The following is an 11,207-nucleotide window of genomic DNA, read 5'->3' as shown; positions in this document are numbered from 1 at the left end:
GACCCCGTTACCCACAAGTTACACACACCAATAAGTTCCCGACTTGCGTGTAGCCCCTCAGCTCTCACGCTGGGGCTGTAGCCTGTGGGGTGCAGGGCACACACCTTGGCAGCAGGCGCATTATCCACCTGGGCTGCTGACAGCTGGTGCCTCAGCCCCTTTAAGAGGATGCTGCAGTGTTTGCGCTCCTCCTCCCCTCCGCAGCCATCAGAGGATGCTGAGCCGGCATCGATGGAGTCGGGTCGGAGGGGGCTGGGGAGCGGGGAGGCACGGAGGGGGCCCCGGGGCCGGAAGGGGCCCTAGAAGTGAGCCTAGCACTAGCACCTCCAGACGTCTCTGCACGCCCGTATTCTATCTATCCCTTGGGACAGGTGTGATGTTGACCGGGACACGCCTGGCACCGTAGCCCAGAGCGTCTTCAGTGGGGGCAGCCGGACCCCCTTAATCCGTTCTCTGACGGGGCGTGAAGGTGCGTGCAGAGCCTTGTCTCTCAAGGGTAACCCACTCATCGGCAAACGGCGCTCGCCCCAGTGTCCGCCAACCCGAGAGCTGCCCTTTGTCTGCAAAGGAGCGTCCGGCACCTGCTGCGGGATAGGAGTGGGGGTTCGAGTGCATCCGGACTAGGGGTGCAGGGCTTAGAGAGGGAGGACTGTTGAATCAGAGTGTGGGAACAAGGTCAGGATAGAGGGTATAGACGGCTAGGGGTGAGGTACTCACTAGGCGGCGACTAACCTCCCCAGGGATCTCGTACAATATGGGGTCGCACGGGGAAATCTTGGACTGGGCACTCTGACTAGGGGGCTCCCTAAAAGGGGCCGAGGGAGTAGCTTGAAACTCGGGGTGTCAGACTGAGGGGCGTGCAGTGCCTGCCCAGAAGGAAGGATCGTCTCGCGCCCCAGACCGATATTTCAAGAGCCGAGGACGTACTCAACACTGACCGTCGCTGGGCTCTGGAAGCGGACCTCACCCGAGTACCGAGGTGAGGGCGTGTTGAGGATTGGAGCGGTGCGATGGCTGGCTGAGTGTCTCCGTAGAGCGCTGGTGCCTGCTGGAGTATTAAGGTCAGTGTCCTGACTGCTGGGGGGGGGGGGGGGGGTTGTAACGCAGCAGAGTATTGATGTTAGTGCTGGCTGAGTATTGAAGCAGGCGTGGTTGAGAATGGCGGGCGAGTGCTGGGCGAGTATTGCAGTGAGTGCTGATGTAGTACTGCAGGTGAACCCTGGTTGAGTATTTTAGGAGAGTACCCACCATCGAGTATAAGTGCATGCTTCTTGCATATGGCAGGCGTGCACTCATTGAGTTTTGTAGACAGTGGTTGAGGTTGGTATTATGATTGCAGAGTATTAATGCATATTGCAGGCGAGTACTCATTACGTTTCGTTGAGGTTGGTAGTATCATGATTGCAGAGTATTAATGCATATTGCAGGCGAGCACTCATTGCGTTTTGTTGAAGTTGGTTGGTAGTATCATGACTGCAGAGTATTAATGCATATTGCAGGCGAGCACTCATTGCGTTTTGTTGAAGTTGGTTGGTAGTATCATGACTGCAGAGTATTAATGCATATTGCAGGCGAGCACTCATTGCGTTTTGTTGAAGTTGGTTGGTAGTATCATGACTGCAGAGTATTAATGCATATTGCAGGCGAGCACTCATTGCGTTTTGTTGAAGTTGGTTGGTAGTATCATGATTGCAGAGTATTAATGCATATTGCAGGCGTGTACTCATTGAGTTTTGTAGAAACGGGCTGAGGTTAGTATTATGATTGCAGAGTATTAGTGCATATTGCAGGCGAGTACTCATTGCGTTTTGTTGAGGTTGGTAGTATCATGATTGCAGAGTATTAAAGGGGGCTGGGGGTGCATGCTGGTAGAGTAAGATTGTTAACTACTGGCTGAGTATGGGAGGCGAGTGCTTGTTAATGATAAGAAGTCAGTGTTCGTTGATTATTTTAGTGAATGCTGATAGAGTATTTTAGATGAGTCTGTGTTGAGTAATGTAAGTGAGTGTAGGTTGAGCATTGCTTGTGAGTGCTGCTTTTGTAATGTAGTGAGTTCTGGTCGACTAGTGTAAGTGAGTGCTGTTTTAGTACTGTACTGAGTTCTGGTCGACTAGTGTGAGTGCTGGTTTAGTACTGTAGTGAGATCTGGTTGACGACTGTGAGTGCTGGTTTAGTACTGTAGTGAGTTCTGGTGGACTAGTGTGAGTGCTGGTTTAGTACTGTAGTGAGTTCTGGTCGACTAGTGTGAGTGGTGGTTTAGTACTGTAGTGAACTCTGGTCGACTAGTGTGAGTGCTGGTTTAGTACTGTAGTGGGCTCTGGTTGACTAGTGTGAGTGCTGGTTTAGTACTGTAGTGAGTTTTGGTCGACTAGTGTGAGTGCTGGTTTAGTACTGTCGTGATCTCTGGTTGACTAGTGTGAGTGCTGGTTCAGTACTGTAGTGAGTTTTGGTCGACTAGTGTGAGTGCAGGTTTAGTACTGTAGTGACGTCTGGTTGACTACTGTGAATGCTGGTTTAGTACTGTAGTGACGTCTGGTCGACTAGTGTGAGTGCTGGTTTAGTACTGTAGTGAGCTCTGGTTGACTAGTGTGAGTGCTGGTTTAGTACGGTAGTGAGCTCTGGTCGCCTAGTGTGAGTGCTGGTTCAGTACTGTAGTGAGCTCTGGTTGACTAGTGTGAGTGCTGGTTTAGTACTGTAGTGAGCTCTGGTTGACTAGTGCGAGTGCTGGTTTAGTACTGTAGTGACGTCTGGTCGACTAGTGTGAGTGCTGGTTTAGTACTGTAGTGAGTTCTGGTCGACTAGTGTGAGTGCTGGTTTAGTACTGTCGTGATCTCTAGTTGACTTGTGTGAGTGCTGGTTCAGTACTGTAGTGAGTTCTGGTCGACTAGTGTGAGTGCTGGTTTAGTACTGTAGTGACGTCTGGTCGACTAGTGTGAGTGCTGGTTTAGTACTGTAGTGAGCTCTGGTTGACTAGTGTGAGTGCTGGTTTAGTACTGCAGTGAGCTCTGGTCGCCTAGTGTGAGTGCTGGTTCAGTACTGTAGTGAGCTCTGGTTGACTAGTGTGAGTGCTGGTTTAGTACTGTAGTGAGCTCTGGTTGACTAGTGTGAGTGCTGGTTTAGTACTGTAGTGACATCTGGTCGACTAGTGTGGGTGCTGGTTTAGTACTGTAGTGAGTTCTGGTCGACTAGTGTGGGTGCTGGTTTAGTACTGTAGTGAGTTCTGGTCGACTAGTGTGAGTGCTGGTTTAGTAGTGTAGTGACGTCTGGTCGACTAGTGTGAGTGCTGGTTTAGTACTGTAGTGAGTTCTGGTCGACTAGTGTGAGTGCTGGTTTAGTACGGTAGTGAGCTCTGGTCGCCTAGTGTGAGTGCTGGTTCAGTACTGTAGTGAGCTCTGGTTGACTAGTGTGAGTGCTGGTTTAGTACTGTAGTGAGCTCTAATCGCCTAGTGTGAGTGCTGGTTTAGTACTGTAGTGACGTCTGGTCGACTAGTGTGAGTGCTGGTTTAGTACTGTAGTGAGTTCTGGTCGACTAGTGTGAGTGCTGGTTTAGTACTGTCGTGATCTCTAGTTGACTAGTGTGAGTGCTGGTTCAGTACTGTAGTGAGTTCTGGTCGACTAGTGTGAGTGCTGGTTTAGTACTGTAGTGACGTCTGGTCGACTAGTGTGAGTGCTGGTTTAGTACTGTAGTGAGCTCTGGTTGACTAGTGTGAGTGCTGGTTCAGTACTGTAGTTAGCTATGGTTGACTAGTGTGAGTGCTGGTTCAGTACTGTAGTGAGCTCTGGTTTACTAGTGTGAGTGCTGGTTTAGTACTGTAGTGAGCTCTGGTTGACTAGTGTGAGTGCTGGTTCAGTACTGTAGTGAGCTCTGGTTGACTAGTGTGAGTGCTGGTTCAGTACTGTAGTGAGCTCTGGTTGACTAGTGTGAGTGCTGGTTCAGTACTGTAGTGAGATCTGGTTGACTAGTGTGAGTGCTGGTTTAGTACTGTAGTGAGCTCTGGTTGACTAGTGTGAGTGCTGGTTTAGTACTGTAGTGAGCTCTGGTTGACTAGTGTGAGTGCTGGTTTAGTACTGTAGTGAGCTCTGGTTGACTAGTGTGAGTGCTGGTTCAGTACTGTAGTGAGCTCTGGTTGACTAGTGTGAGTGCTGGTTCAGTACTGTAGTGAGCTCTGGTTGACTAGTGTGAGTGCTGGTTTAGTACTGTAGTGAGCTCTGGTTGACTAGTGTGAGTGCTGGTTTAGTACTGTAGTGAGCTCTGGTTGACTAGTGTGAGTGCTGCTTTAGTACTGTAGTGAGCTCTGGTTGACTAGTGTGAGTGCTGGTTTAGTACTGTAGTGAGCTCTGGTTGACTAGTGTGAGTGCTGGTTTAGTACTGTAGTGAGCTCTGGTTGACTAGTGTAAATGAGAGCGGATTTAGAACTGTAGTGAGTTTTGGTCGACTAGTGTAAGTTAGTGCTCGTTGAGATTCATGAGAGCTCGTGGAACTAGGTCGAACACTCGGGTTCTTGGCTCGTCATTATTCAGAGTGGCCTAAAGGAGCCGTGGGGATCACAGATGCCTCCAGTTGGACGCGTGGAGTGCGAGGAGCACCCTCAGTCCTGTTTTTTGAGGCTCTGATTCGCCAAGGTCTAGATTTATAAACGGACAATATATGAGCTGTGCTTTAGGTGTTAAAGCACGGGGCGTTATTGATTTTTACTTTGAACCAACAGGCTAACCCTTGACCTAGATACATTGGCGCGAGTAGCGAGTACATTAAAAAGAATTTAGCGGTGAAGGAGGAAGTTGTCCGCAAGTAGATGTCCGTTTTTGGTCACACCTTTTCCCCTTTGCATTCTGGTCCTTGCAGATTTGTTGTTCCTATAAGTAGGACCACAGCACACTACACCTACCAGAATGCAACACTGGACATGGGACGGCCCTGAGTTCCAGGGGAGCCACCTGTCTGGGACGAGCGAGAAAGTGGGAGGGTATGTGGCCATCCGAGGTTGAACCTCCTGTCTGTCCTCTGACTCCTACCTCGGTGCCCCTGCTATACCCTTTCCATCATCTGCCCCGCCCCACATGGGTGCATACCCACCTTCACCCTCAGTATCTAAAGCCTATGTCCCCCATGTATCTTCCGTCTAGTACTACTGTCTCCCTTACATCCGGTCTGGCCTCCGTCTCTACCCTGTGTGTCTTCGTCCCTGGCTCTCTATACTCCCTTCGGTAATCCCACTACCGCCACCAATTTCCTTTTGTCTGCCCCTTATGCGCCCCCATCCCACCTGTGCGACCCTCTCTCCCGCCTGTCTCCCTTTCCTGTGCCTATCCTCCATCCGCTCTGTCTGCCCCCACCCTTCTCCACGCCTGTCAGTCTTTCCTCGCTCCTGCCTGTCCTCTGACGAACCTGTATGCCCCGTCTGTCTCCCCACCCTCTGTCCTGCCGTTTTCCCCTGCCTGTCCTCCATCACCTCCTGTCTGTCCCCTCCCGCTTTCTCTCACCATCCTGCCTCGCTGTACTCCCTCCCTTCCGTCGATCGTCGTGCATCCCTCCTGTTTATTCCCCCTCTCTCCCTCCTTTCTGCCCCCTCTCAAGGACGGAAGTAGAGTGTACGCGCATAAAGCACAGCCTTCTCATCTGAGCATCAGTGGGAAAGAGAGCCTGGAAGCCTCATTACCAGCGCTGGACTTGGTTCAGGGGAGGGGCGCGCGCTGCTGTTTATTTACTGTGTGTTTTCATAACATGAAAGATGCCGTGGGCAAGGTCTTCAGGAAGGCTCGAGGTCTGCTGGAAGACAGGCGCTCAAGGTCTATAGAGAGTGCAGTGCGTGGGGCCTATGGGAAGGCGTGCTGCTCAGGTCTTATAAGGAGATGAATAGACGGGGCTGAAAGACGTTGCTAGCCAAGGTCTGCAGGAGAGTGCAGTGTTCAGGGTCTACGGCAGAGGCGTTGCTAGGGGGTGGTTTAGGGGGCTATAGCCGTGGGTCTTTTGGTTGAAGCCCCGGATAGAATCTCAGGGGCTACAACCAAAAGGCTAGCTAGCCCCGAGTCCAGAAAGTTCTCCTGGCGTGCCATGGCCACCGGCAGCGCCGATTCCACCACCTGCTGCACCACCTCCACACAGTCCGCCACCTCATTAGAGTCTCGAGGGCGCCCAGCCCCCGGGTGACGGGACAGATAGTCCGCTGGATTGTGCGTGCCTGGGCGATACTGCAGCTTGACTCCGTATTGCATGAGCGAGAGCATCCATCTCTCGATGCGCGTGGGGGCTTGGATGAGGCTCCGGACATGATCGGAATCAGGGGCTTGTGGTCCGTTATGACGACTACGGGCTTGCCCAGAATGTAGATCCGGAAATGCTTGCAGCCTCATAATATGGCCAGGGCCTCGCGCTCAATTTGCGAATATCGCTTCTCGGGGAGCGCGTTGCTGGCGTAGGCGATGGGCCGCATGGTCCCTTGTGGATCTGTCTGCAGGAGGACTACCCCCAGTCCCACCGGGCTGACGTCCACCACTATTTCCGACTCCCTGTCCGGATTGAAATATGCCATAGTCTCCTGCCCAGACAGGGCGTTCTTGATATCGGCGAACGCCCTCTGTTCCTTCTCCGTCCAGGCCCACGCCACATCAGTCCTGGTCAGAGCCTGCAAGGGTTCCGACAGCGAGGCCAAGTCGCGAACAAATCGTCCCCAATAATTGACCATACCCAGGAAGCTCCTTATCTCAGGGGGAGACTCCGGCTGGGCCGCTTCCCGAATGTCCCGCGACTTCCCCGGGTCAGGTGAGATGCCCCCGGCATGGAACACAAATCCAAAACACTCTATCCGGTCCTTCAGAAACTCACACTTCTTCCGGCGCAGGGTCAGTCCCAGGCTTCTTAGTCTTTCCAGTGTCCGCTCCAGGCGCTTCAGATGCTCTGCTTCCGATTGTGCGAACACCAGGATGTCGTCCGAACATGTTGATCACCCCTTTTAGCCCCGCCAGTACCCCCCGGATGGCGTTCTGGAAGACTTCCGCTGCCGACGAGACCCCGAAGCTGAGCCTCTTGAACTGGTATAGTCCCTTGTGAGTCGTAAAGGTGGTAATGTATCTGGACTCCGGGTGAAGTTCCAGTTGATGGTAGCCGGACCTCAAATCCAGCTTGGAGAAAACTCTTGCTCCCTGTAGCTCGCCGACAATGTCATCCAGGGTGACCGTGAGGTGTCGCTCCCTTTTGATCACCATGTTCGGCAACCTCATGTCCACGCAGATGCGGACAGCTCCTGGCTGTTTGGGCTTTGGGGCGACAACAATTGGGGACACCCACGGGGTCGGGCCTTCCACCCTCTCAATTATGTCCAAGTCAATGAGTGACTGTAGCTCCCGCTCCACCTGTGCCCTCAGGTGGAACGGTATTCGACGATGTTTGAGGGCTGTTGGTTTCACCGACCCGTCGATGTGAAGCCTGATGGGGTCCCCCTTCAGATTTCCGACCCCTTGCAAGATGGTGTCAAAACGCTGCAGCAGGCGGTCTATATCTGTGTGGTAAACGGCCAGCATGAAATGGACTATATTGAGGGCTTCAGAGGCAGCACCGCTTAGGAGGGAGTGCGGGCTTACACTTTTTAAGAAGAACCTTGCCTTGATCTTGCTCTGCCCATGGGACACTGGGGCCACAAACACTCCCTGGATCGGTAGCGGGGTGTCACCCCCAAAAGCATATATCGGTGTCTTGGACTCAGACAGCTCGGGAGGGCCTGGAAGAGCTTCATAGTGTTCAGTCCCCAGCACGCAGACTGACGCGCCAGTGTCTATAAGAACCAGGGTGGGTACTTCCCCAATGTTTACCGTGCACGCCAGTTGTCGGCTGCCTCTGGGACCTGTAGCGATGCTCGAGATGAAGAAGATCTCCTCTTCTTCTTCTTCCTCCTCTGATCTGTCTAGATCTTGCATGCCTTGTTCGACCAACGACACACCCCTCACTCTCCGGGCATTGCTCCCTCCAATTCTCGCAGGCCCCCTCGATGCCGTCACCGGGGTGGAGGCCCTGCACACCCTCGCATAATGTCCCTGTGTGCCGCACTGGCCACAGACTCGTGATTTCGCCGAGCATTCTCCCACGTGCGGCAGGTCATATCTGCAATATGGGCACGACTGCGCAGTGCCAGTCGCGGGAGGACCATCCAACCTCCTTGGTGTCCATCGCGTCCTCCCTGGGGCAGAGCGCCTGATAGCAAAAGCTTCTTCGCCCTTGCCAGGGTGCATGGCCGCATCCATCTTCGCCCCTCTGGATTCCGCCAATTCGTAAGCTCTCCCTGTATCGAGTATCTGCTGTAGGGTCAGGCCTGGTTCCCTCAACACCTGCCTCCTTAGCTTCGCCGAGCTGCACCCCTGCAGCAGCTGGTTCAGTACCATCTCCTCCTCATTCACCCACCTGCAGGTGCTAGCTAGGTGCCTCAGCCGGGCAAAGAATTGGTCCAGCGACTCCCCGTCCTGCTGCCTCTCCGCGCACATAACAAACCTGTCGAAGTCGACATTCGCCATGGGAAGAAAATGGTCCTGGAGGGCCTGTTTTACCGCGTCGTACGTGACCACTGGGATGTTAAGAGAGTCATAAAACCTATGGACCTCTGTGCCCGCAGAGTATACCATGGTGGCGATATTCGTGTCGTCATCCTCTTCCCCAGAGGCCCTGAAAAACATTTCTAGTTTCTTGACCCACAGGAGCCATTTCGGCCCCAGCTTGGATGGTGGGCCAGTAGTGTCAAATTCGGGCATGGGGGCCAATGTGCTGTGCATTCTGCGTGGGACCGGCTCAGGGGCACCTTCTTCTTCTCCTCCCTCACCCATGACGACACCGGGGTGAAGTACTCACAGTCTGGCACTCTTCAATGGTGGTATGAGCAGCCCAGTCGTTGGATGGGAGCACAGGTGATCAGCACCCAAGGATGATGAGAGGAGGCCCTGAGGACCTGGATGTAGAAAGTTCCAGGCGTCTCCCTTCACTGCCAGGGAAAAATGCTGCTTCTTTTTTTTTTAATCCACAGCCCTTCAGCTTGCTAGGGCTGTGGAATGTTCCAAAAATTAGCTTAAAAGCTCGGGCGATCGCAGCTGGTGCACGAGCACCCTCCTGGGCCGCAACCGCTGCGATCCGCGTTGGATCAAAGATGGCTGCCGGCCATGTGCGTGGATCCGTGCCGACACGGAGGAGAGCCACACTCTCCGACCCACTCGGAGAAATGGCTCAGGGCTCTGATGCCGTCCCTCGTCGCCAGTGTTGTAAGGGCGGGGGCCGCCTGAGGCCCGCGCCAGCACTCACACGCAGTCACACTTGCATGCTGGACAGACCACACGGGACGCGTGCTGACTGCTCAGGTCCCCAGCCACAACTGCTGCCCGGGACCGTCTTTATTAACTGCTCGCATGCGTGAGCCTCGTTATGGGCCGCGCATGCGCAGTGCCGCGTATTCACTACGCAACAATTAGTGTAGCCCCGGATCTTTTCCAGACCTAGCAACACCCCTGGTCTATGGGCAGGCGATCTGCTCTGTGCCTGTTTGAAGGTGCAGTGGCCAGGGTCTGTGCCTGTTAGAAGGTGCAGTGGTCAGGGTCTCTGCCAGGGGCGTAATTTCACCAAAATGCTAGGGGTAGCGGAAGTGACATCACACGACCCTTGACCCCCTTAAATGCCAATGGTAGCGGAAGTGACATCACACGACCCTTGACCCCCTGATGACATCACAGGAAGTGATGTCATTTGACCCCACCCCGAAGTGATATCGCGGGAAGCGATGGAACACAACCTTTCACCCATTGACAAAACAGGAAGTGGCATCACAAAGCATTGTACACTACGAGAAATATGGTTACGATATCACTATAATGTGATGTACATTTCATACAAGAATGGATCGCCATATGTATCTTTAAGATCAGTGTGTATAGGTCCATATTACCAAATTACTATGAATGCATGTAGACGTCCATGACCAAATGATAATGATGTGTTATTGTATAGCACTTACGCTTATGTGCTTTATATAGAAAAAATATACACCCAATATCACCCAACCTGTGTTGGTACTCATTTATCTACCTCAGCAGGATGAAAGGCTGAGTTGAGGTGTTTAAGATTATCTACCTCAGCAGGATGAAAGGCTGAGTTGAGGTGTTTAAGAACAGACTAAATCAGTGACTCAACCCCTGAAGTGTGCCTGAAATAAACCTTTAATGAGTTTAGCAATTATTGTATAGAATTCCAGAAAGACACATTATTTGGTATTCCTATTCTTTCCTATTTAGGGTCAGTGCTGAAAGTGTTAGACTTGTGGCACTCTTGTTCTTATTTTTCTTCTTTTTTTTTAAGGGGACTGAACAAGAAAGCCAGCCACTCCAGAAGTAAAGAGCCACATGGGGCTGGCCACAGCCCAGGAGCTTGCATTACAAAAAAAGAGGTTGCAAGGGAGACCACAGAGGTCACAAGGGACACCTCAGAGGTCGCAGTTGCGACCTCTGGCGACCTCTAATTGACGTCCCTGGTCTCTGCCTGTTAGAAGGTGCAGTGTTCTGGGTCTGTGCCTGTTAGAAGGTGCAGTGCTCAGGGTCAGGTCGATGAGGATGGGGTCGTGCGGTACGATGATGCAGTGCTCAGATATTAGAGGCGGGGCAGTGCTCAGGGCATGTTGGTTGGTAGTGATTGCTGCCAAACATGGGCAATGTGCTGTTCTTGGAAGCAAGACCAAGCAGAGCAGCAGCGGTTTGAATTAGAAAACAAACGAGTATGAAGCTGTTATAATATAACAAAATAAATAAATAAAAACATCTACATCAGGGTGAAGTGCCCAGCAGTATTAGGTTGCAGTGCCCAGAGCCCCCAGAAATAACGCTGCACTTACTTGGTGTCTATTGTAGGGCCTAGCAGTCAGGATCTTTGGGAGGGTGCAGTGGCAAGTGTAATATGAGGGTGCAGTGGTAAAAGACCATGGTAGTGTGCAGTTCTCAGATTGGCTCCACATTTGCCACGCCAACTTCACGCCATGAGTGGCACAGGCATGGGACCCGCCTATACATGATGGGGAAATACCCTCAGTTGCATGGACATGTCTCACCTATTCTAGACCAATGTGTGACTGGCTACTTAACCCGAACGCCTTTTCACGTTGGTTGTTCATTAACAAGCAATGGGGGTGAATTTTTGGTGCGGGACACAAAGTTGGTTCTTTGTTCAGGAGAGAGTGAGATGGTTT

The 11,207-nt window shown here is 52.4% G+C and overlaps 1 protein-coding gene across 2 annotated transcripts in view; it reads left to right on the top strand.

Annotated features, from left to right (window-relative positions):
* The first annotated feature begins 209 nt into the window (after positions 1-209).
* The window catches only part of ABCG4 (ATP binding cassette subfamily G member 4), a 230,804-nt gene continuing 219,806 nt past the window's right edge, over positions 210-11,207 (top strand). Inside the window, exon 1 of one of the 2 annotated variants that reach the window (XM_069614377.1) lies at positions 210-979. The gene's annotated coding sequence lies outside the window, so the exon portion shown is untranslated. Of the gene's footprint in view, positions 1,062-11,207 lie in introns of both variants that reach the window. The other variant, XM_069614376.1, reaches the window with a different exon arrangement.

The sequence above is a fragment of the Ambystoma mexicanum genome, chromosome 9 (genome assembly GCF_040938575.1).
Source record: "Ambystoma mexicanum isolate Mex_15411 chromosome 9, UKY_AmexF1_1, whole genome shotgun sequence".
NCBI classification, from domain to species: domain Eukaryota; kingdom Metazoa; phylum Chordata; class Amphibia; order Caudata; family Ambystomatidae; genus Ambystoma; species Ambystoma mexicanum.
The sequence above is the reverse complement of the archived record's forward strand: the minus strand, read 5'-3'. Positions and strand labels throughout refer to the sequence as shown.